Source organism: Cyanistes caeruleus, chromosome 2 (assembly GCF_971803275.1).
Source record: "Cyanistes caeruleus chromosome 2, bCyaCae1.hap1.1, whole genome shotgun sequence".
NCBI lineage: Eukaryota > Metazoa > Chordata > Aves > Passeriformes > Paridae > Cyanistes > Cyanistes caeruleus.
In genome coordinates this window covers 42,873,045-42,894,366 of record NC_141702.1, presented here as the reverse complement: position 1 = coordinate 42,894,366, position 21,322 = coordinate 42,873,045, and the positions used below count along the sequence as shown (strand labels likewise).

Here is a 21,322-nt window from a genome sequence, read left to right as displayed (position 1 = left end):
AATGTCCTGTACTATTCTCCGCTTTGTTGTCCATGCTTTTTGCATTAATCTAAGAACATTATTTCTCTCAGAAATCATCCTATTTCTTACATGAATTAAATTCTGTAACTTCCATAAGCTCTATTGACTTATACACTCATTTATTTTTATATTATTGCTTTTTTTTTTTTTTTTTGTGTGTGTGTATGTTTCATTTTGAGGGGGTATTTTCTTTATCCACCTGTCTTCTGTGCCTTCTTGTCCATTATTACAGTCTTGTTTATCTGGCTTTTCTTGTCTCTGTGTACTGAAAACAGATGTGAATTATGTCCCAAATGATATCCATAATTTCCATGTTTTCTCATAATACCTGCCTACACTCAGGTTGTGGAATCTCAACGCTACAAGTATTTAATAGAAGTCCGTCTGATTAGTAGGTTCAGAGACAGCTTTTCTGTTGCAAAGCCCCTGATAGACCTCTGAGAATCAGACCCTTCAGGGAGTTATGCAATGCTTCATGGCCAAAACTCTCTGGCAAGGATGCCCGTTGTTTAGCCACTTAATGTTGGTCTGTGAATAAGATCTTCCATACAATTTAAGTATCCTTAGCATTACCTTGATGGAATAGGCAGTAATCTGGTTTTGATAATCATCAGATGTGAGAAGTATCTCTCTTGCCAGTTCTCTGTGTTTACCCCTATAGCCAAGAAATGCTAAGATACAATAAATATTATGAAATACAAATATTAATTAATCACTTACTGTATTTAGTGAAAGAACAACATTCATAAAAGAAAGTCTGTATGTTAGATCATCTCTAAAAGGTTTCTTTCTTTCTTTGACCAAACAATCTGTCAAGATGGTTAGATGGACTTACACACACAAGGATTTATTACACAAATTATTTCGCCAACAATATTATGTTCACCGAAGAGAGCCCTTATTTTGAAGATACATATTACCTGATGTGCCATCAATTTCCCATGAGTTTCCTTTAGATTAAGACATTCAAAATGTAAATTCATATCTGAAGAATTCATGTGAGTTCTAACTTGGCTTGGATTCCTGTCTGAATAAACTACTGAAATTGATTTATTGAGCTAACTAATTTTCATAAAGATTTAGCTTTTTGGCTGTAATTTCTAGAGCCACTGATTATCTAGGTTTTAGGCTGACTATCCTAGTTCATAACTAATCACAAATATACAAATCACCAGGAAAATACTCCTTTCCCCTGAGTGTGAATCAGCAGGCAAATAAATCATGATCAGGAGCATGTCCTCAGATTTTTTCTAACAAACCTCCTTACTCTTAATTCTCTTTATTTTTTTTTTTTTAAATTTGTTTTTATTATTCCTGTCTTTTCTAGAAAATAAAGATTCCCCTAAAACCACTTCAGACCTCACTTCTTTTAATACCCACCTCAGATATATAACTGAAATATTTTGTCCAGAAGGGATGCTTGGAGCTCATTTAATCCTGCTCAAAGTAGGCTCAGTTTCAAAACTTGATCAGAACCATTTTGAAGCAATTGCAAAAATTTCCAAGCATGTAGATCCTGAAAACTCTGGGAACTTGTGCCAGGGCTTGGTCACTCTCACCATGAGCATGCTACACCTGGTGGCAGTTTGAAGAGAAGCCTCATTCTGTCTTCGTAGCTCACTTCTAGGTAGTTGAAGGCAGCAACCTGAACTACCTTCTCCCCCCATCATTGCTTTCTTTTCTCCAGGGTGAAAAAATTATTTTGCTTTGGCCTCTGCATGTCATTCTAGTCTGTCTTTCTTCTGCTGTAGTCATTCTAGTAATCAGTTTGGAGGCTCCAAAGCTGGAGGCTGTTTTGGATGGAGATTCACAAGAGCAAAACAAAAGGAGATAACCACTCATACCTTCTGATGCTGCCCAGAATGTTGTTATTCCTTACTGCCATTAGGGTGCACTGGTAGCCCACGTTCAATTTTCTGTCCACCACGCCCTTTGGTGGAGCTGTTTTCTAACCAGGCACCTCCAGTTTGGGGTTAAAGTCATCCCAGGCTCAGGACTCTTTCTTTGCCTTTGCTTTCTTCACCTTCAAGGATCCGCTCTTTGACCATCTGTCAAAGTCCCCTGCTTACCCTCCAGTGTTATCAACTGCTCCCTCTGTTTGGTGCTGTTCATAACAAGATCATTCTATCCCAAATGTATTTGGTAGTATCAGTCCTTGTGCTGAGCAATGAGGAGAGTCAGTTTGAATCATATGCCTGTTAGATTCTGAGCTGTTGACTGCAATACTTCCAGTGAAATGGTCCAGTGAATTTTTGCCTCTCCTTGAAGTTTGCCCTTCCTGTCCACACCCATTCAGCATGCTTACAAGAGTGCTGTGGGAGATGGTGTCCAAGGCCTTGCTGAAGTCAAGGTAAATGACACAGACTGCTTTCCCTTTGTCTGCAGAGCCAGTCATTTCATCATGGAAGGCAATCAAGATTAATTAGGATAATTAGGGATAATTATAGATAAAGGATAATTATAGAATTTCTCCTACCTTCTATCAACTTCAGAGCCACATTTTATATCCTTACTTTTGTGGCTACAGTGCTATTCCAGAATCTCTGTCTGCACTGGTGACAGACTTATTAATTTCTCCTTCTAATTAGTCCCCAGTTGCATAGATTTGACTCCCTTCATGAATCTCAGGTAATCTCTTCCTGCTTCATTGCTTCTTTTCCCTTGAAAACTGTATATCACCCACATTTCTCTTTGGGCTTCAGTCTTTAACTATATCTGTCTCCTTCTCTTGAGAGCCCAGTTATTTCATTAATGGTGCTGCAGCTTCTGCTGGGCTTTTCATTATACTTCAGAGCTTTAAAGCTCTTTATACAGAAATACATTCATAACTTGGTTGTATTTACCTTTGAGTAGATTACTGGCACAAATACTTCTGTCTGTGAACTTGGCAAGGAGCTACGCACTAGTTTAATCATAGCTATTAGATATTTCAGAAATACACTTTGATTTACACAGAGTAGAACATGCTTTACATAGCTTACTGATAGGTAGGCTAAGGTTTAAAATCTGTGCACAAATTTAATATGCAAAAGATGGGACTGCACACAAGTTGAAATGCTCTATGGATTTGTAGTAAGGAAAAATGCATATCTACATCTGCAATTTCAGTTGGTGGATGAACAATTTATATGCAAAAGCTGCAGATGTGGGCTTTAAAAGAAAATAGTAACCTGCTGTATATCTTGGAGCTTTGGCAGGCTTTGATTTGCACCTAGGTAATTGTCTTATACTGCAGACCTGAAGGGTCATTTATAAAGCTTTTAGATGGTGACCACAGCAGTATTTAGGTGTAAAAGAGATTATTGTAGCAAATGAATCTTGTCTAAAAAATAGCAGAAGAAAATTTGTATGGCGTTCAGTTAAAAGCACAATGACTTTATCATTTTTTGACTCCAAATTCTGGCTGTAACTCTTCTGACTCACACGGTTGCAAAACAAAAAACGGATACATGCTCCCCTAACACTCTATTTCTTATCCAAAACCAAGAAATTATGTTTTAGAAGAAACCTTTTAAAGGACGACCAATTTCACTGCAAGCATCTGGGCCTGCAGCAGTATTGCATGACTCTTGCTGCAGTGGTGTCTGCAATTGTGTATCATTGCTGCAGTGTGCCTCCTAGTGTTCCCTGTAATTCCATGTCAGAAACCACATCACTTACTGCCTGCTCTGTTCCATACTGCATTCCAGGGCTTACTGCCATAATGGACTTACTATGCTCACCAAAACAATATGCCTGGGAAGATAGGTGGACACTTCTCTCTGTGTGCCTGCAAATGCAAATTGCTCAGACTTACGTGGTTTTATCTACACAAGAATGCATAATTGAGGAAGTGAAGAGATTTATATGTAATATATTGATAAATAAAAATATATTTCTTGAGACACAAATACGTCATGGCATGTATAACATTCTCATTGTCCAGTATGTCACTTTTGAAATAGGTACCTTATTTTTTCCTGACCGATAACTTATTTCAGCAAAATGATCTGTTTCCCCATGTAAGTGGATTATGATAAACAGATAGAAAGTGCTGCACTTACCTCATGAATTACTTTTCAAGTAACTTGGTACTCCCACTGTGCATTCTTGTTCTTGGAGCTGACAGCATCTGAAGAGGGGGTGGCAGAGATCCTACTGTGGGTACCTAGCATTTCATTCTCTCTACTTTTAAGACAGTAGCTATGGGACCAAAGTGTTGGTGTCTGTGCTGGGAGAAAGGCATTCTAGTCCCTGCTCTCGATGGGTGTCTGGTAGAAGTGTTTAGAATTGCAGCCTCATTCTAAACTATTCCTGTGCAGGGCCAGAACTGACGTCCACCCATCCCACTGAATGCCAAAACCAGACATGCAATAAATGAAACTGACTCAAAACAGCTAAAAGACAGCTAAATACAGCTAAAAGGCAGAAAAGTTCTTATGGGAGTGTTGCCAAGCTGAAACTCTACAAGGTACAATGGAATGCAGATAGTTTTCTGCATTTTAAAGGACACATTAAGCGCAGTTTGGAAAGGAATCTTAAAATTAAAGAATTCTAGCAGATCAATTGCATAAAAACCTTTAGTTGAGTGTTTTATCCATACACACAGCCCTAACTTCTTTTTTACCAGATTAAAGAAAATTTTTCCCCAGCAAGACCCCTTTTTTTGGTTTTAAATTAAACTTTTACACCTCTAACTAATCAAATTCCATTTTCTTACCTCATTTTTCTTTCTCCTGTGCTTTTACAACAAAGAAAGACTGAATGATAAGTGGGGTTTTTTTGTTTGTTTGTTTGTTTTTTTTTTAAGAAAAACTCAGCCTGGAACATGCTTAGTCTGAACAAGAATGTTAGTCACAACAAAATGTTCAAAGTTATGAGCATCTCAAAGCAGGGATAAATAAAAATAAAAATAAAAATAAAAATAAAAATAAAAATAAAAATAAAAATAAAAATAAAAATAAAAATACTGGGAAATACTGAACAAGTTTAACATGTTCAACAGGTTTGTTTCCAGTACTGCTTGGTGCATCTAGTTAAAACTAAGAGAGGAAAAGAATTGGCTGAAAACTCAACCAATCAAACTTAAGCAGTGTCAGTCTTACACTTTGAACACACCATGCCCATTTTTCTTGTCACTATTAAATGTCACTGCTTTTTCTGCTAATGTGAGCAAATCACAGAATTCAGATTCAGAGGAAATACTGGTATATCTGTCCATCAAAGAAAATGAGGAATTGATTATTTATTAGAAGTGAGAAGGCCAATCTGAATGAAGTTCAAGAATCCTCTGACTTTTAATCCATGGCAGGAAGTCATCAGTCTGAAGCTGAAATCTTTGAATGTCCAAGAGAAATAGTCTGAGTATTTCTCTGATTTTGGATAATTAGGCCAAGATCCACTCTAATACTTTGCTAGATGTATTTGGAGGACAGAGAGGTAGCAACAACAACACCATGTGAACATGTAACTGTTCTTAAACTAACCAAATCTGCATTTTAACATGTTGGCATAAACTCTGGATCTAACCAAAAGTAGAAAAAAGAGAAGGCTGGGAAGAAAACATTGGAAGAAACAGTGGAAATATTGTTGAACATATGAACAGAAAACATGTAATTGATGTAATCAGATACAAGGAAGGTAATATTTATTTAATTATTTATTTATTTATTGTTTTTTTTGGTAACAGAATATATATAGGGTCATTAAGATCTTGTTTTGTTGTTGGAGAGACACAATTCAGCAGTAATTTAGAGTAATCTCAAATTTAGACTGAAAACTCAGGTCAGGTAGCAAAGTAGAAGACAATATCTATTTTCCTTTTAGATTGTTGATTTAGTAAATGACTTGACCACAAAGTCCACTTGGACCAAAAAATCCACTTTAATATTACGGGAATATCAGATGAATTGAACTTTACAAATCAGTTGCCAATGGTGCTTCTGAAACCTTACCAAATAAACAGCCACTTGCAAATGACTAAGAGGGCTTGTGTTTTGAAATACAGATTTGTCAAGTAAGAGCAGGGCTCATGCTGAGGACTTTGACTCCTTATTCTGATTTAAGACAATTTTCACATGAGGGACATTGTAGTACTGCAATGGATGGCTGCAGTCAACTTGATTTTACCTTTGATTACTACTTGATATCTCAGTATTGAAGAGCTAACCCTAAAAAATATTGTTATTATTGTCATTGCGTGTGCTTCTGTGCTTCCTGTGATATGGGAAAAATATTTATTTATGCTAGCTATGCTACAGTCGGAGTAGGATGGCAAGGGTTGCGTTTTATTCACCTTTAGAAATGAAAGTTACTTGAAGTCTGGAGGAGGAATAACTTAGAAACCAGTCTTTTTCAGTCTTCCTAAACAAGAGAGTAATGTTTACAGAAACAGCTACTCTGGCTTTTCCACTTCTACAAAGTGAGGAGAGAACAAATGCTGGTTCTATTAGGTTGTGAGCAATAGGTATTACCTAGATACTTTGCAATCTTTTGGGCTTTTCTAGTTAATAGGATTTATGTTTCCTTCTCTGCAAGATTTATGTTTCTCTTATGCTAAGAGATACCGTATTTCAGTGCTGTGAGACCTAGAATGATGTCTTACTGCAGCAATGAATCTATGCAGATGACTGCGAGCGGAGAAACATAGAGACAGTTAATTCATTTTGAAACCTATATATAATTTTACATATCAGCCTGAATCTGTACCTATTTAATAGTATGATTTGCATTTACCATTTCATGTATGTGCTTCATTACATTGGCATTTAGATTGATTTACGTGACTGCAGGTACACAAGCAGATTTTTTTGAATCTCAGGCTCCCTGTGGCTTTTTCAATACCTGTTTGCTTTGATTCTTTTTATTACAATGGTTAAGAGGTGACACTGAAAAAGAGAGAAAAAAGTCTTGAATGTACTTAGGACCTGATATGAAATTGTAGTCAGGGACACATTCTTTCTACCTCCATAATCCACAGCCGAAAAAGGAAAATTACGAATGACACTACAGCTGACAGAATGCATGTGAGATTAATGAAAGTGGGATTGCTGATGAACTGCATCACTCCCTGAATGATGATATAAAAAGTCTCAACAAATGTTAGGGTTTTATTTATTAAAAATGTTTAGGGGCTGATGTTGGTGTTTTGGCCTTTCCTGTTGAATACACTTTAAGGATTCAAATTCTGCTGCAAGCTGATTTAAAATAGCACTGTAACTATAAAATTAACTTCTTCATAGCATTGCTCTTGAGAATTAGGCTTAATTTGCCAAGATAAAAAAGTCAAAAATGTTGATGCATCATTATCTGAAGTGTAATACACACTTAGTTTTTATGTAGAAGAATAGCTTTAAAGAGCTAATTTGAGAAGTTGGATGAAACCACACCAGTAATAAATATGTATTGTTTGCAGCTGAAATTGGTTTTAAATTGCCTCTTTCAGTTTTATTTTTTTTTTACAAACAAAAATGTTTCCTCTTTTAAGGAACAAGAACCATGTCATATTGCTAATGAAAATACAGAAAAGAAAGAGATCAAATAAAATTTCTCTTATTGGTTACTCCCTAGGTATTACCTATCTAGTTTGTTTCTTTTTCTAAAAAACATTTTCTAAAGTTTTTTTCAAAGCATTAAATGCCATTAAGTTACTAGAATATTTTGACCTATCCTTCTGATTTCATATTTCAATGGCAGTACTTCACCTAGAAAAATCATCCTCTTAACACCTTGAAGTTAATGAATTTGTAGTCTATTTACCTTGAAATGACAAAAAAACCCCAAATGACCTAGATTTAATAAATTGAAACAAGGCCTAGGCAACTTTTATCCCCTATTTTCTGTGGTCAAAAGTGCATCTAATCTTGTCCAAAATCTAACAAATCAAAAAATCATGACCTCACAAGGTAATGAAGGCACAATTCCTCAATGGAATCCACTGGATTCTTGCAAGATGAAACGACGTGATGTTACTAAACATTTATCCTGCTATGTGCAGTCCTAATCTTGAATGCAACAGGTAGCTTAAAGAGTAAAACTGAGCCAGAGACCATTTGAATCGGGAACTATGAGCCACATTTACTGTTTTAGATTTTTTAGGCTCTGTGAATAAATGGATGCTTTCAGGCCCATTTAATTTCTGTGCTCAATGGGCACTTTTGTTGAGAGAAGACCACTTTGGTCTTAAAACCAGTTCTCAGTGCTGTTCAGCAAAATTGTGAAGACTCTGAATTTCCCAATCCTATACCTAATCAAATCTTAACTGTAGCCAAAAACCTCTACAAAGAGCAGAATAATATGCAAATTATTATTTCCTTCTGGAAAAAATCCTTACTCTGAACTAACACTCCTCTCAAAATCTATATATATCCTTTCATTGGACGAAACCTTTCATTTTATGTTAACATCTAGTGCCAATTCAGTCTTTAGCTGCTATCTTTCCAAACCATACTAGCAATACCAAACCTAGCCTGGACAGAACCCACATATTTGTTTTTCTTATCTTCAGCATGACCTTTCAATCTCCACTGGCAGAGCTTTTGCACCCAGCAGGCTGTGTAGTTCTGCAGCTTCTGCTTTCTCTGATGAATCTTACTCTCACTTACGATTCATAAATATCAGCTCAGAGGACCTGTTCCCTGGAAAACAGAAAGTAAAATGTTTCTTTCTGGAACCAGCCTTCCTGCTTCTAAAGGCAGACCTGACAACAGGAGGCATCAGTAAGAGAGTTGTTAAGGTTCTGTACTCAAAGATCCTTATTCTGAATTTAACTAGGATCTCCTCTATGGACCATATTAAAATACAAGCTGGTTCCTTTCCAGGAATTGCCTTCTTCCTCACCCAGAGCTTTTTTGAATATTTAAACCTGGTGTTTTTCATTGCACCTTTCTACAGCCCAAATTCTAAACCCTAACCAACATTCAGAAAAAAAAATAAATTAAAAGGCCCATTTCTCAATTTCTGAAGCCTTCATTCTAGACTGGTATCATTTACAGATTCAAATACTGAAACTGTGTCTTCAAGATTTGCTGGTTTTTTTAAGAGTTTACAACTCACTAAGCAACCTGTGTCCATATGTTTATGACCTTCTCAGTATCTTAAATAAATCTAACTTTGTTTTGTCCAGATCATGTAAGATCATGGGATCTTAGCAATAGTTTTGACCCCATCCCTAGGTTTTCAAATAGAACAGAAAGATGAGCAGGGAAAAAAAAAAAGATGAAATTCTATTTTTGGCCACAGTAGAGCAAAATGTCTCAGTGAGTCTTGGAGGATAAAGAAACATGAATTTATTGTCATAGCTTCAGGCTTTGTTCCCAGGAAAGTTAGCATGAACCACAGTACTACTCATATGCTAATAAGTTTGACATGTCTACAAGAACAGAGCCAAACAACAAAAAACTTCCAGTGTGAAAAGAAGCTTTCTTCTGGGTTGGCTCCCTGAAACCTTCTGCCATGCAGTGTTCTGTAAACATCAGCAGAGTCAGCTTTCTGGGTTTGTGCCTCCTGGTGGCAGACCTACATATAAGGAAAAGCAAACTAGAAACCCTTGATTTACAATTCAGGTATTGGAGGATGCCTCAACAAAATCCCCTTTCCATGCTTTGTTCTCAGTTCAGTTTAGTTCAGTTAAACAGAACTAAAAAAAAAATAAAAAAAAGAGAACAGTAGGGTTCATCTCTACTTCATCAAAAAAAATGGAAATAGTTTCTCAAAAAAGATGGCTGAACCTCCCAGGATCTACCAAAAAGACTTAATCGTTAGAGGAAAAAGTAAGAACAGTTTGAGAATGTATATGTTTATAGGGCTGGAGGGGAATTTTCTGGCACTCATGTTTATCACAGGCCTGAAAAGGTCCATTCACTCTCTTTTCCACCCTACCAGTGCTAGAGTTTAAAAATATCCCCAAGACATGAGCTACAAAAAATTGAGCAATTCTTTACATCTGGCATGGAGCCTCATCCTAGGTCACAGAATCCTCATAAACTGTGCAGTTATAATAGTCTGCATCTGAGAGTAACAGGATATTAGAGAAACTGCTGTCCTTGGTTACCCTTGCTGAAGAAAGTGTTAGCCATACTCTGGAATGGCTTCCAGGAGTTCTGCCACAACCTGCAGTCCCCAGTTTTCCTGTGCTTAAAAACATAGTGCACACCCTCCAAGATATTTAAAAATACATATTTAAATTAAACTGCCTTGGGTTTTAGTCTAGGCATGACCCAAGATAAAGGAAGGTTTCAGACATTATTGTAATGTGATGCTCATTCATGAGATGACCACTGCTAAGCTTAGCATACTCTACAGGCTTCTGCTTTTTTCCCTTCTCTTTTAGAGAGAGCCACAGTCATGAGGGAAAGAACAGGGAAAGAACCTTGTCACACAGACTTCAGTAATCATAAGTGTAGCTTCAGACCCCAAGCTAGAGCAAACCAAAAACTAGACTCTTCAGTAAAAATATGAAGTGATTTCTCCTGATGACTTGGAGATGCAGGATTTCAGACTTGTGCAGAGTAGTTCTTCTCTATAAACCTAATATTAGCTGTTCACTAGCAGCTGTACTCCTGCTCCAAATATTCTATCTGCAACTTTAAACTTTCTTTTTACGCTGTGCTTAAGAATGGAGAGACTCAACTCTTGGGAAGTGAATGAAATAGGAATTTCTTTTTTTGTTGTAGCACTAGGTCATATTTTATGCTCCTGAGCCTTGAAAGACCCAGTAATAGAGTAGGTACTTCATTCCCTCTCCTTTCTAATCCTAACCCAAACTATAAATTTAGTAAACGGAGCCATCTTGGGAAAAATCACTCACATTGACTCACCTTTTACCACAAGTTTACAGAAGTTCTATAAAAGGAAGAAAATGAAATAGGAGCTACTTTCCTGCTCTGACATATTTTATCAATTTGCATCACTGCCAAGATTAGGGGGAGGAAAGAAACTTAGAAGTCACTGTCTTCTTCCTGAATCATTCTTTACCACTCTAAGCAAGTTCTGTGGAATCAGCAGGTTCCTGCTGTCCGTGACCCTGAGCACAGGACTTAAATTGGGATTTAACAGTAAATCAAATACTACCAGCCTCTGCCTTGATTGAGGGGCTTTAGTCAGCAGTAATTGTGGTAAATGTAGTTTTTAACAGACTATTCTGTTTAACCAAAACCCAAAGGCTCCCAAACTTGCTCGCCAAATCTAAGTTTGGGAAATATAATGGCCCTACTTTCTGATATAAGGGAGTTTTAAAATTAATCCATAACAAATCAATGTCTTTAGTTTTGACCCAGTCCTCATCCTGTTTTTAAGGGTAATGCTTAGTCAATGTTTTTATTAGATTAGATAAAAAACACAGAAAGCATTCTCCCTTCCAGGATCATCATTCAGCAATGACTGATTAACTTTGTGGCATTCAGAATTTCTCAAGACCTTCTCTGTAATCTTAATTTAGGCTTAATGAAAGATTCCTAGTTCAGGTGTTGTAACATGAAAAATTATTCTTCGTTTATAAAAACAGCATTTTATAACAGATCCAGCACTCTGGTAGATACAACACTTTTTTCTAGAGCCGGAGCACTAATGCACAGGTCAACATTAGTGAAGGGACTAAGAAAAACTCTTTCTTCTGTTTCCACAATTCATTCTGCTTCAAAACAGGCATGTTTGGCAGAGGAAAGCCCTTTGGTTATTGTCCTCTACAATTTCCAGTCTTAAGACAATCTCCAGGGAACAATCTCTGGACAAGAAAAAACATGATTTTTTTCATACTCAACCTTTTACAAAGTGCAAGTAATACAAGAGGAATATCTTATTTTTCTGAAGTTTACAACATCACTCTTGGTGAAAGATAGACTCCCGACATCTTAGTCTAGCATTCAGATTAAAGTATAAAAATCATACAAATTGCAGATAGAAGTGTAATTCTTCCAGCTTTGAGTTATTTTTTTTGTCACAGAAAGATCTTTGGTGTGAAACAGCACAATGAAATAAACAACAATGCAATCATGTTGTCACCACCGTGAGTGCACTATGTGCCCTGATCTGTCTCAACAGAGATCCTCAGCTTCCATCCATGGGGCATACTCTTTTGGCCTGTATTCTGGCTGAAAAGTAGGTTCTGAGCTGAGAAGTAGGTTCTGGCTTCTGCTGTCCTGACTTGCTGGCTGTACTCTTGGGTGGGTTTGCTCTGCCTGACTGCTGGGCTGCCAGCAGAGCCTATTTCTGCCATCACCCCTGCCCTGCTTGAATACCATGGGGTTGGGCCCTGTTGCTGCAGTCACCCCTGGCTCTTCGGCCCTTGGTGGCCAGCTCTGCTCTTGCTGTCCCCTGACACACTATGCTCAGCAATCATAATTTAATTCCTTCTTGTCTCATCCTTTTTGAGGTCAGTGAAGTGTCCGAGTAGATAAAAGTTAAGGCCTGTTATGAAGCTTTGTCTGCAAACCAAACTCTTCAATGCCTTTAACCTAATCCATGGACAATTTTTTTTTCTTCTTGAAGCAGCCTTTGCTGAAGTTCAGCAGGCCTTGAGAAGAGACCTTATTGGAATTATAAACTGTATAACGTCCACAAAATGAGGAGTGAGTGCAAATAGAGTTTTACCCCTAATGGTAACCCAATAAGTGAGTGCTGAGTGGAGTATATGGTGATTTTCTCCTTCTGAAGCTTATCTTCTAGCAGATTCAGGGAACCTGAAGGAGTTCTGCAAGGAGGTCTCTAAGTCTGTGCTGCTCCTTTGCCTGACCTCCTTCTGCACTCTGCCCTTAGTTAACAGCAATCTAACCTGAAAAAACCCCTAGAAGAGTTATTATCTTTCCTCATTTGCCTAGCTCGTGCTTCTCAACATAGTATTAACTGTGCAGAATGTACTTTAAATAACCCTGTGTTTAACTACAGCACAAACTTCAAGCTAATAATATACCTCAACAGTAATAATTAATCATAATATCTAATAATAATTTTGCAAAACTCAGGTGTGTGTGTGTGTGATCCAGGTCTCAATTTTGAGACATGCAGCTGTGTGATCTTGTTTCAATTTTATTAAAAGCAAAAAAATGAACCTTTTGTAAGAGTTGTCTGCTCTGCAAGGTAACAAAAGCAAAAACCAAGTCAGAAGTGAAATCACTTGAGTCAATAATAGCAATAGCTCAGGAGAAAAATACTGGCCTGAAGGAAAGATATAAAATTCTGAGAGAAATCATAGAGAGCAGAAGAACAGCAATTTAGCAAGATCAAGGATCATTCTGCTATAGGCAATAACTTGACCTTATACTTGCCATCTGGCTGATGACTGCTGGTCAGCAAAGAGCCATTGGTGCCTGCTTTTAGACTGTGAGTATTACCTCTAGCTCCAATTATTTTCCACATATAGAAGATAGATCTCTTGTGCTCATTAGTTTTGTATAATCATACTTACAAATCCCCTTTTCTAACACAGTTAAAGGTGCTCAAATACAAGTGGTCTTCTAAAGAAAGAGCTATAAGTCTCTTAAATAGTAATCAGGACACCAAGTCTAAGAAAAACCCATAACAGAATATACTATAAATCATTTCTCTCTGTAGTATCTGGACCAATCTTCTGTTAAAAAGGGGTGAAAGAACTTGAAATAGAGCCTTTCTGTCTATAAAATTTATGCTTATGACAGCTGGTAATCTAAATGAGGGACCTAGTTATACTGTTATGCATTAGAGAAAAATAATGACTAGTCTTGTTTTCTGGAATTCAGCACTTTCCTGTCTCAGGGATGTTGCATTGGCAGGTTACAAACGAGGTTCTTCAGCCCCTGAATTCCTAATCCTAATCCTAGAAGCAGTTCTTTACTGATCTTTAAGACATTGCAAGATCCAGTATTAAGTATTTCAATTCTTAGACTACTGGTACAGAGTGACTCTCACAGGATTCACAGATAGGTCACAGGACTGCTCTTTGGTACAGCAGACTGAAGATGATACCACAAGGCTCCTGATATGGCACTGAGTGCTTGTGTTCATTCATGTGTTCCCTAACACTGCAAACTTTAGCCCTTATCCAGACTGCACCTAACCTGTTTAACTTCAGCTTGGCCACTCAGCTGAGAACTAAAGCCTTCCCTCCATTCAGTGTGACAGAAAGTGAGTCTGAAAATCTCAGAGTGCTATGGAAAGGGGTTGCTGCTTCTGTCAGAGCAGACATTGGTGTTTACAGACAAAACCTGTTAGTTTTGAAGTTAGGTGGTAAAATCTAGCCCAACAGTTCACTATTACTGACAGTAAAAATGAAGAATACCTGATTAGTTTTGAGTTTCATGCCTTTTGAAACTCCTTTTATATTTCTTTTGTAGATTTTTTTGGGTTTGTCACATCAAACAGTGACATGAAAGCCTTGTCACATCAGTCAAACTTGCAAAATTCAAAATGGGGAAGTATCTCTCTGCTCCTTTTATCAGATCAGTGACATTAAGCTCTTCATAAGATAGCTGCACACGTTGGGCTAATGTGGTGTTATCCTGATTTTTATTTTGATTTCAAAAATTCACAACTTATAAAAAAATTAATTATTTGTACAGATTATACCTGAGTCTGGTATTTTCAGGAGTTCTTGACACTAACAAAAGTAATTTCCCATTTATAAGTTACACATACTGGACTAAAGAAGGTAATTCAGTGACAATGTGCAGAGTGCCCGGTGAGTGCCACTGCAATTCCAACACTTTCCCTGGGCTATAGATATTATTGCACTCTTTAAGGTATTTTATTTGAGAAAAAGGTTTGGAATAACAATAGTCCAGGATGACAAATGTGTATTTTCTACCATCAGGCTCTCAAAGGTTGACAAGGATACAGCCACACAACATGTTGTCGTTATTATGATTTTCATATGTGATCACTTTGTTGACATGCCTATTGATTTCCAGTTCAGAAATGTCTGAGCAAATGTACTTTTATTTCCATATAATTTAGGGGCACAACAATTTTTTAGCATATCAATTACTATTCTAGTCTAAACATACGTATTTGTTTATAAATAGATTTATTTCCCATATTTTTCTATTCCTTTAAAGAAAAATTTAGATCCTCATAGCTAAAGAGTGCAAGTTTTCACATGTGATTCTAGTGTTATCCATCATAAACAGTAAATAGATGAAGTGAGCATTTAATGAGCATCTTGAATTCTTTAGTGGTTAGAGACTTTATTGAGAGATATAGGGAAATAATTCAAAGCAACTGAAACATGGATTAATCTTATTGTTCCTCAACAATAGAATAAAAATTCTTTTAGGGCAAGAATCGTCTTTTTCTCCTCTGCTAGTACAACATCTAGTGCAATGACAGGTACCCACTTAGGGCTCTGAGGTGCTTTTAAATTATAAATGGTAATCATAATAATCTTCCAATAGATGTAGTAGATTTAATAAACCATTCTCAATGCAAACTCTAATTTAGAGATGTCATTATTGCATACACTTTGAAAAGTCTATTGAGGAAATGTTGAGTGACTAAGTCTAGGAAAAATCTGAAGGTTTAATTAAATTTTATTGGCTTCTCATTCTTGACAGTGACTTCTATGCCAATGCAGTGCCTAAGAAGAGGGCAGCATATCCCCCAAAAGAGACTCAACAATGAATTCTGTGTATCAGTGAAGGGTTCTTTGAGAGAGTTAATCAACACAGCTGTGAGGAATGGAGAGTTCCCTTTCACTGAAATGGGGCCCACTTCTGAGAGTGTGGCTGACACAATCTGTTCTGTAAGTGTGGTAACTCTATAATGATTTCCCTACATCATGGACATTAGGTACTGCAATATTAATGAATTTTGATGAATGGTGGAAAAACCAGTACTGAAAAATTAAAACCTTAACCCTCTGGTAGAAAAATTAATTCCTTGAGAAACAAATAGGTACAGATATATGGTACTGTATATATAAAAGAGTGAATGTTTATGTGTGCATAAAATGAGTACATATACACAAGAGATACATATTCTATCATTCGTTCTCTCTCATAATCTCCATTTCTAAAAGACCTAGAACAAAGGTGATTATCTGAAACTGATTTGTATTTTTATTTCTTTTTAATTATAAAGACTACTTCAGAAAAAGGAAGAATCAAATGGTGGTTTGAAATGAAAGAAACTTTTAAAGATCATCTAGTCCAACCCCTCTGCTATGGGCAGGGCCATCTTTAACTAGACCAGGTTGCTCAAAGTCTTATCAAACCTGGCCTTGAACAATCCTAGGAATGAGGCATCCACAGCTACTCTGGACAGCTATGCCAGTATCTCACTACTCTCAGCATAAAACATTACTTCTTAATACCCAATCTAAATCTTTCAGTTTAAAGCCATTGCCCCTTTCTGTCAGTAAAGATCTTGACAAAAAGTTCTTTGTCTTTTAAATCTCTTTTAGGTGCCTGGAAGGCTGCTAAATAGTCTCCTCAGAGCTTTCTTTTCTATGGGCAGAACTGCTGAGCCTCCACCACTCTGAATATTCCCAACTCCCCCAGCCTTTTCTCACAGAAGAGATGCTTAATTATCTTTGTTAACACTCTCTTCATCATATTTGTCCAACAGGGCCACCAGGTCCTTCTCTGCCACCCTTCTTTCCACCTAATTTAACAAATGTTTCAGTAACACTGGGTCAGATTCTAAGCAGTACAAGACATACCTTGTAATAATATTGCTAGAAGCTCACTGGTGCTGCTGCCAAAACCCAAGAAAGTAAAAAGATATAGCTTTCTAAATTTTAATGATTATTCCATGTTAAGAAGATGATAATACAGTTGAAATGGTAATAAATTAACCTGTGTCCCTGAAACTAATTTAATCTCAAACTGTGTCTACCCACCAACCCATAGCTGGCAAAAATAAAAGGACAATGTAGAATTGTGGTATTTAATCACAGACTTGGCTTACAAATATGATGCTCTATTTCAGTTCTTTTCACAACTCTTGGTTAATAGAAACTGTCATGAGAAATGACTGCTATTTGTTGTGGCCAGCCAGATGGCTGGGTAAATTTTTCCTGGATGTGGCCTGGCTGTAGAAAGTAGTTATTTTTGTCCAAAAAAGAGAAATCATTTTCTGTGTGGGGTGAATGTCCACATAGGAAGAATCTGAAGGCTTTTATTTAGCATGCCAGTGCTTATTCACTTCAGTAATCTCGCTGGATGCAATGGCAGCATGTGCAAGATTTACTGCACGAAGGGCTTTCATCTGGAAAAGGAGAAACGTACACGGGTGGACAACCTCACTTTATTCTTTCCTTCAGCATGGGTAGAAATTAAAGAATCTTGTTTTACTTAGCTGGTGTAGGCAATGTAAACAGGAAAATAAACAAAAAAACCAGAATAACAAACCAGTAATCAAATTTTAGAACAAAATTAGCTACCTAAGAAGTAGAGTTAGTTGAATAGCAATGGAGGAGCGAGGAAAAGGTAATGTTTCACTGCAGAGAAGAATTTTCTGGCCCAGAAAACCACTTCAGTAACCTTTTTTCTTCACATTAAAGGAACAACAAATAATTAAGCTTCTAATTTTCACTCAGTTGGTTGCCTTCCTGAAGTTTAACATTTTTCTAAAATAGAAGGGGGAATAAAACCTAAATCAGGATAAAACAGGGAAAACGGAAACATCTTTGGAGATCTGACACATCTTTCAAAACATTGCTTGTAAACAGGACACAGCACACAGCATAAATTGAAGTAACACAGGCAACAGCAACTTTTCCTGTTATTTGACCTCTGATTTGGTACTGGTGGTAAATATTGTTGAAAGTAAAGTACACAAATTCCCTCAGAGTTACCTCTGAGTAATTTTCCAGCACTATTATGCAAATATTGGTTTCTGCTCATTGCAGTTTGTATTGGTGATATATGCAAGCTGAAGAACATCAGTGCTGAGTCATCTGCCTAAGAGTCCCACACTATAAATGTGATGGATTGTAACATTTTGCAGAGCACAAAAGGTAATTGAGTGGAGTCAATTAGGAAAGTAGGAGGGCTTAGTGAAGGAGAGGTGAGCAATCTGTAAACTACTGTGACATCTTTTTTGGCTGTGTTTTTCAAAACAGCTTAGTAGGCCATCTAGCCTTTAAATTTAAGGGATAATTGGAAACAGCTACTTTGAAAATTCTGGCCTTATGAAAAAATTAGAGGTCTGTTATTGTAGAGAGAGGAATTTTCAGAGCAATGAAGGTTGCAAACAAATGCATTCCTTAGAAATGTGAGATGCTTTAAGTGATATTAAACCAAGAATTTTATTCTATTCAGAATTTATTGAATGCAGAGTCATTCATTACAATAGTTGCCATACTTGCAAGTCAAAAGCAGTACTTTTTGCCTCATTAATATGTATTTAGAAAGCAGATCCTTATAACAAGTTACTTCTCTTTTATTAGGCCACATTGTCACTGTGTTGTTGACGGATTCTTTACTCTCCTGACCAAAATAATATGCCAGTTACTTAAACAGTCCTAGTTTTCCTCAACATGTTTGTTTTTGCAGGGACAGGAGCTGGAGTCAAAGATCCCTCTAAGTTCCTTCCATCTCAGCACATTCTGTGAATTTATTGAGAAGACATGGCTGGGGTCACAAAAAGAAGATGACTGACTGAGCTCTCCAGAACTTTCCTTAAGGATTTCCTTAGCGCATTTCTAATTAGAGAAAAAAGATAACGTGACAAAATTCATCTTACATTTTACAGGTATTGCTTCACACCAGCTGGTTTTCTAAGTTATTACTCTGAAAGGCACTGTTTTAGCACTGTCTTTTTCATAACACTTCAAATAAAGCTTTAATTTTAGGAGGTAATTGCAGAAAATCTTGGGAGATCTAGCTGACAAGCTAAAAAACAAAACCAACAAAAGGGCCGTAGTGGATAGCCACTACTGATTATTAATAACCAGTACTTTTAAAATCTAAATGAGGACACAAAATGGCACGGGACTGATTCCCATATAAAAAGTTATCTGTCAAGGAGCCCAATGAGAGGTGAATTGAGGAAAGAAAAACATTCTTTAGGCTGAAATAAAGAAGTAATTTTATTCTATGCACTAAGTACATCCCTTTTGAGTTTACTTAAAGAAAATATTTAAGATATGAATATGTCACCAGCAGAAAGGAGGTGCCTTGTCTTACTCTTTATATATGGAAAGCTTACTTGATTCTTTGCTGGCAAACACATGAAATAATGTGGAAAATGGCATCTTAATACTTCAGAAAACTGCTAAAGTTATAATAATTTTAAACATGGAGATAGTCTGCACTAATAACATTGCACACATATACTCATCTTGATAACTGGGAAAAACAATCCCCAATTCTGAGTACAGTCAGTCCTGGCACAACAGAATTTTTAGTACTCCTCAGAAAATACTGTGTGCAAACTGAAAATCACAGTGTCTGTATCAGGGAAAAGCAGTTCAGAACAAAAAAGCTTTGCTGTACTTATTTATCATTAATAATATCTTCATTGAAAAATTTCTATGCAAACTGTGATTATAGCTTTACAGATTAGGTATATTTTTATATAAGATTATATCTGAGAATAATAATCAGCCTTTGCGTAAGAATTATTAGGGTATGACATTGTATGTTTGTGAATAAAATTTTGCTATATTCTCTGCTGCTCTAGGTTGACTTTTATTTCATAAATATCTATCAGAAGAGAACTAGGCCAGGGTTTTTTCCTCTTATATATTTCAATATTTAGCTCTTAATTTTAATGCTTGAGTAGTAAAACCTTGCTGTGCACTATTATTACTATAATTGTTGCTCCTGTTATTACAACTCTTGCTATTATTATTTCTCATTGAGTATTCTTTTTGTTACTGAATATATACACATAATTTATGTCTATAAAAATATATATATATATATATATATATATAAATTGTCACCTACTCTATTGAAATAGTAATAGATACAATTCTTTTACTTAGTGACAGAGTACAAAAGCCAAGTATTTAAAGATAGCGATTTTATAAGATTTTCAAAATCTGAGCACAGAACCCTTGGAAGTCATTTCAGGATGTTTTACAATTCCCATCACATTCAACCTGAGAAAAAGGACTCTTTCAATGTAAATGACTTGCTGCCAAATCTATATCATTGTGTCCTTGACTGTTTTTACAAATCTGTTCTAAAGTACAGTAGGTGCATATTCTTTGACTTTTCTGGGTAAAAACAGAAATCTAAACAGCTCAAATGGGCAAAAATTATCAATCTTTATACAGGGTGAACTTGCACTGCTGGTAATTGAAGTTTGTTCTATACACAGACTGAAGGATTTAATCTCCTATATTAAATATTCATTAATAGAGGTATATTTTTCCTTAACATTTCTCATTAATGTGAGAGAAGAGGAGGAGACATAATGTAAAACACCAGCTTCTGATTGAAGTTAAAGTAGTAGATAAGAAGCTAGAACTAGATTTCTGTGTAAGCTAGTATTTAAACAAAATAAATATAAAATTATGTCTCAGACAAAATCTCGAATTGGAAAGAGATAGTGAACTTTTATGGTAGTTCTGCACTGGCATATGACTTTACACATGTAAGAAGACACAGCTGTTCAAAATTACCTCAGAACATTGGAAAACACAGTCCTCTACCATCTTCTTTTCTCATATTTTCTTGCTGTGATAATATGATCTGCTGTAGTCTTATTTTAGACTAAATCACTGCTTGTGCACCAGTTCCCATAGTTCTTTTGCTTTGTGAGACACATCACTGTAGTTCATCAGAGAACCCATTTTCAATACTCCTTCCCCCACTGCTGCAAGCCCAAAGGAAATACAGCTGATGAGAAGTTATTGTCAGGTGGGTGCTCAGCTGGATTTGATCTTGGCCAATTTTGTTCTGCTTTTTTTGCTAATGACTTGGATAGTGGAAAGAATGACACTTTAAGTGTCATGCCTGACATCAGACTGGGCAGATTACCACCACATTCAAGGGCTGGTTCAGATTTCATTTACCCCTCGACAAAAGATGAGTGGAAAGCTACACTTTCCACTTTGATTTAGATCAAGGCTAAATCAAATGCACAAATGGGGAACAACTGGCTAAGCCAATATTTGGGCAAAGGGTCTCTCACAAACTATGTGCCATAGACTCAGAGTGTTACCTTTGTCTCGAACCTTCTTCATTGATTGTTGAATAAAGCCCCTGTCTCTCAAGATGTGATGATTATTCAGTCTGCACAATTGCTTCATGTAGCTGAAAGAATCTTGGATATAATCCCAAAGTTAAGGCAATGTATCAGAATGGTAATAAGGTGAGCAGATGTGCTTATCTTTTTGTGTTTTTCATGTCCTACCCATACTGTTCATTTGAATGAACCTACTAATATTTTGTCTTCAAAT

The 21,322-nt window shown here is 36.5% G+C and overlaps 2 long non-coding RNA genes across 5 annotated transcripts in view; one reads left to right on the top strand and one right to left on the bottom strand.

Moving 5' to 3' along the window:
• LOC111927286 (uncharacterized) overlaps positions 1-19,587 on the top strand; it is an 85,943-nt gene extending 66,356 nt beyond the window's left edge. For 3 of the 4 annotated variants that reach the window (XR_015283062.1, XR_015283060.1, XR_015283063.1), the window contains 2 exons: positions 15,522-15,709; positions 18,465-19,587. This is a non-coding gene — a long non-coding RNA (uncharacterized LOC111927286). Of the gene's footprint in view, positions 1-15,521; positions 15,710-17,818; positions 17,927-18,464 lie in introns of all 4 variants that reach the window. The other variant, XR_015283061.1, reaches the window with a different exon arrangement.
• On the bottom strand, positions 18,216-20,720 carry LOC111927102 (uncharacterized). Its single transcript, XR_002863374.2, has 2 exons — positions 20,543-20,720; positions 18,216-18,613 (listed from the first exon to the last, which is right to left on the bottom strand). It is a non-coding gene; the product is annotated as an uncharacterized LOC111927102 (long non-coding RNA).
• Positions 20,721-21,322: the final 602 nt, after the last annotated feature.